General features: G+C 50.7%; 1 pseudogene; it reads left to right on the top strand.

Moving 5' to 3' along the window:
* The first annotated feature begins 1,099 nt into the window (after positions 1-1,099).
* On the top strand, positions 1,100-2,307 carry LOC101022358 (annotated as a pseudogene).
* The last annotated feature ends 2,827 nt before the right edge of the window (positions 2,308-5,134 follow it).

Raw genomic sequence — 5,134 nt, 5'->3', positions numbered from 1 at the left:
CGGCTCACTGCAACCTCTGCCTGCCTCCCTGGGTTCAAGGGATCCTCCCGCCTCAGCCTCTAAGAAGCTGGAACCACAGGCGCATGCCACCATGCCTAATTTTTGTATTTTTTGGTAGAGATAGGGTTTCGCCATGATGGCCCGGCTGATCTCGAACTCCTGACCTCAGCTGATCGGCCCGCCTCGGCCTCCCAAAGTGTTGGGAGTACAGGCGTGAGTCACCACACCCAGCCCCGCAAAGTCTTTAAAATCCGGCTCCCAGTGACGGTCCTCCCAGAGTCTTCTTCCCCTTGCCCACTGTCCTCCACACACACCAGCCCCCTGGCTGCTCCTCCAAATGGCACACATGCCCTCACTGCAGGGCCTTTGTGCTGCTGTCCCTTCTGCCTTCAAGTCTTGCCTCCCACATCACAGTGAGCCCTCCCAGCCCACTGTCTCTCCAACTGCAGCGACCTGGCCTCTCCTCACTCTCTTTGCCCTGCACTTGCGGCCACCTAATATAGTGACGACATTAGTGAATTTCTTCCTCCATTGGCCTAGGAGCCACACGAGGGCAGGCTGGTCTTGTTTTTGTTTTTGTTTTTTCCCTGCTGGATTTGCAGCCTATAGAACAATGCCTGACCCCCAGCAGGGGCTTGTAAATGTGCATTGAATAAATGACAACCGTGCTAGGCACCGTGCAGCCTTCAGCAGGCGTCCTGCCATTTAATCTGCACCGCAGCCCTGGGACTTAGGTTCCCTGTTTTAGAAATGAGGACGTGAGCTTAGAAGGGCTGCCTGCCCCGCCCAGGGCCTCAGAGGGGCGCCCCAGGGCTAGGGCCTCAGAGGGGCGCCCCAGGGCTGGCGCCACAGCGCAGGCTCTAACCAGGACCACCCCACCATCCCCTCTTGCCCAAGTTGACTTGAGGCTGCTCAATCCACAGGAGACCTTCCTGCACCCCCACCCCTCACGCCAGGCTCTTCTGTCCATTTCTCTGCTCCTCGTCCCCCTCCCTCAGACTCCCCCCTCCCACTCCACCCCCACCCCTGTCCACTTAAGGGGGCTCACAGCCTCCCTCTTCTTCCCACCAAAAGAGCCTGAGGTCAGTTTCCTGTCCTCATGGACCTGCCCTCACGTGCGTGGGTCCTCCTCGGGTCCTCCTTCACCCAGTCGGATTTGAATCTAGAGGGGGCTCGGGCTGGGACCGCTAACGACCCCCGCAGGTCGTGGGCGGGAGAGCAGAGCGTGCTGCCCCGCGCTTGGCCCCGCCCAGCCCTGAGCCGTGGGCGTGGCCACCGACTTCGGGCACAGATTTTGCTGGGTCCTCCGCAGGCAAGGCACGTGGTCTCAGGGCAACTTTTGCACGTGCAAGATGAGCGACTTTCTCTTGGCCATCAGGTCCCTGGGAACTTCTTCCACCCTCTGCCCTGAATCCTGTGGCAGCATCATTGGGGTCTGGGCTTCCTCCACCAGGCGTGCCTCCTCCTGGCTCCTTCCCACACCTAAGGCTGCCTCCTGGAGCCCCCGCCCCACACCTGGGATACCCCTAGCCATGCCCCCACCACCTGTGCCTCCTGAGGCTGCAGGACATGCCCCCGGCTCCCATTGGCAGGAACCCCAGGGGCAGGACATCCAGGTCATGGACACTCGCATCCTCACCCATTCCCAATAGGTGCGATGCCCCGTCCAGGGATCTCAGATAGGGCTGGCACACCATGGCCCTCATGGCTGAGGACACCCCCGTGATGGGCCCCCAGGATCTGGGGGGCAGCCCCCACCCTGATCACGACCTGGAATGCCTCATCCTGGACGTCCTTCAATGAGCATGTGCCCCAGGGGGCCTCAGTCTGGATCTCCCATGGGTCACCCAGGTACTATGCCTCCATAGTATGCGTGTACCTCCTCCACTGATGCCGCCTCATGGATACACTGGCTCTCCCCAACCCCTACCCTATGGCTTCCAGCGGAGGCCTCTCCCTCCACCCAGGCCCACTCCCTAGCCTCCAGTTCCCCCTCAATGCCCACTTCGGGGCCCTCTCCCTCAGTAAATTAACATTCTTCTTCCTCCTGTTATATCTTCCCAATATCTTTTTGATTCCTTGGACCAGAGATGCTGCAGCTCCTTGCAACTAAGGCACTAACCCTTTTCAGCCTTCCCATCTTCATTTTTAATGTCATTTTTTCCCCATAGAAGGTATTTCTTTCTCATGTTGGTCTAAGTATTTTGCAAATGCAGAGGAAAATAAAACTATAACAAATTCCTTGTTTAAAAAAAGAAAGGAAGGAAAGAAGGAAGGAAAAGAAAAAGGGAGGAAGGAAGAGAAAGAAAGAAAGAAAGAAAGAAAGAAAGAAAGAAAGAAAGAAAGAAAAGAAAGAAAGAAAGAAAGAAAGGAAGGGAGTTGGAAGAAAAGGCCAGGCAATAGTAATTCACGAAATCTGTAATCCCAGCACTTTGGGAGGTCAAGTGGACGGATCACAAGGTCAGAAGTTCTGGCGACCAGCCTGGCCAACATGGTGAAACCCTGTCTCTACTAAAATACAAAAATTAGCTACGGTGGTGGGATTAACGGTAATCCCAGCTACTCTTCGGAGTTTGAGGCAGGAGAATCGCTTGAACCCAGAGTGGGGTGGCCGGCAGTGAGCTGGAGATCCCCGCCATTGCACTCCAGCCTTTGAGCAACAGACCAAGACTCCATCTCAAAAAAAAAAAAGAAAGAAAAGAAAAGAAAAAAAGAAAAGAAAAGGCTGGATGCGGTGTGGCTTTTTATGCCTATAACTCAGCATCTCTTTGGGAGGCCAAGGTGAGTGGGATCACTTGAGATCAGGAGTTCTAGACCAGCCTGGCCAACATGGCAAAACCCCGTCTATACTAAAAATATAAAAATTAGCTGGGTGGTGGTGGCGTGTGCCTGTAGTCCCAGCTACTGGGGAGGCTGAGGTAGGAGAATCTCTTGAACCCGGCAGGCAGAGGTTGCAGTGAGCCAAGATTGCGCCACTGCACTCCAGCCTGGGTGACAAGAGCAAAACTCCGTCTCACAAAAAAAAAAGGGTCGGGGGCTGGTAACACTTACCTCCCCTACCTCTCTGGCTTGATGTGAGGGTCAGATGTTTAACAAATAAATGCCAAAGGACTTTTTAAACGCTAAAGCAACTCTTGAAGAGGAAGAGGTGATTACTGCTCCCTTCATAGGTCTGTGTGTCTAATCTTTCCTCCTAACCTGGTGGATGGAAGCTTTTGTTCTTTAGGTTTATTTGTTTGTTTGTTTGTTTTTTGAAAAGAAGTTTCACTCTTGCCACCCAGGCTGGAGTGCAGTGGTACAACCGTGGTTCACTGGAACCTCCGCCTCCTGGATTCAAGAGAGTTTCCTGCCTCAGCCTCTGGAGTAGCTGGGATTACAGGCGTGCGCCACCACATCTAGCTAATTTTTTTGTATTTTTAGTAGAGACAGGTTTCACTATGTTGGCCAGGCTGGTCTTGAACTCCTGACCCCAGGTGATCCACCCACCTCAGCCTCCCAGAGTGCTGGGATTACAGGCGTGATCCACCACACTCAGCTTGTTCTTTAGGTTTTGACTGTCTTTTATCTCTAGTAATACCTTTTGCCTTAAAGTCAAATTAACTCCACCAGTTCCACTTTGGTCCCTACTTGCCTGGTATAACTTTTTCATCCTTCTACCTTCAGCCTTCCCACGTCCATAATCTTAGGTTTGTTATTTGTAAGCATAATATAGCTGGTATTTAAAAAAATCTGATCTGGCCAGGCGCGGTGGCTCAAGCCTGTAATCCCAGCACTTTGGGAGGCCGAGGCGGGCAGATCACGAGGTCAGGAGATCGAGACCATCCTGGCTAACCCAGTGAAACCCCGTCTCTACTAAAAAATACAAAAAAAAAAAAAAAACTAGCCGGGCGAGGTGGCGGGCGCCTGTAGTCCCAGCTGCTCGGGAGGCTGAGGCAGGAGAATGGCGTGAACCCGGGAAGCGGAGCTTGCAGTGAGCTGAGATCCGGCCACTGCACTCCAGCCTGGGCGACAGAGCGAGACTCCGTCTCAAAAAAAAAAAAAAAAAAAAATCTGATCTGACAATCCTGTATCTCGAGTTTAATTCACTTACAAATGTATGATTTTGACATATTTATTTTAACCATCTTATTTTTGTGCTTGCTAGTAGCCAAATGTTTCATCTTTCTCCTTTCTTGCAGTTTTAAGAATTGATCAAGGTTTTCTTTTTCTTCAGGTCCTCCCCGGCTCTTCACTGGCTTGGAAACTGCACATTTCATATCTTTTCTTTCTGTGGTTATCCTATACACACACACACACACACACACACATATTTAGAGACAGAGTCTTGCTCTATCCCCCAGGCTGGAGTGCAGTGGTGCAATCTTGTCTCACCGCAACTTCCACCTCCTGGGTTCAAGCAATTTTCATGCCTCAATCTCCCTAGTAGCTGGGATTACAGGTGCCTGCCACCATGCCCGGCTAATTTTTACACTTTTAGTAGAAATCGGGCTTACCAAGTTGCTCAGGCTGGTCTGGAACTCCTGACCTCAGGTGATCTGCCCACCTCAGTCTCCCAAAGTGCTGGGATTACAGGCATGAGCCACCGCGCCCGGCTTCAAGATATTTTAAAATGTATATTTAACAAAATCTAAAGTTGCCAGTATTTAATCTCCTTCTAGGTCAAAATAAAGGGCTTCAGCACACTCTGTTTCTGGTCAGATCGTCCTGAATTACACATTATTGTCTGGGAGACTAAACCATGTTTACTATTTCCTTTGTGCAGCTCAGATCTTCCTTCTGAAAAAAATTCCATGTGCCATCAAAAGATTCTTCAGATGTTTCTATATCAAAGATCTATGGGTGATAAACTCAACTGTCATTTTTCTTAGTGTCTTTATTTTACCCTCACCCCCGAAAGATAACTCACTGGTGCATAATTTTAGGTTGACAGTTATTTTTCTCACCACTTTGAATGTATCATTCCACTGTCTTCTGACTTCTATTTTGCTGTTTAGACATCAGCTGCCAGTAACTGTCAATCTTTTTGAGACAATATCTTTTCTGTCTGGCTGCTTTTGGGAGCTTAATTTTTGTCTTTGGTGTTCTGCAGTATTCATTCATTCTACAACTTTGATAAAGCATTAACTGGGTGCCA

This window comes from Papio anubis, chromosome 1 (assembly GCF_008728515.1).
Source record: "Papio anubis isolate 15944 chromosome 1, Panubis1.0, whole genome shotgun sequence".
NCBI classification, from domain to species: domain Eukaryota; kingdom Metazoa; phylum Chordata; class Mammalia; order Primates; family Cercopithecidae; genus Papio; species Papio anubis.
Note: the sequence above shows the minus strand (reverse complement) of the source record. Positions and strands in the feature narration are given on the sequence as shown.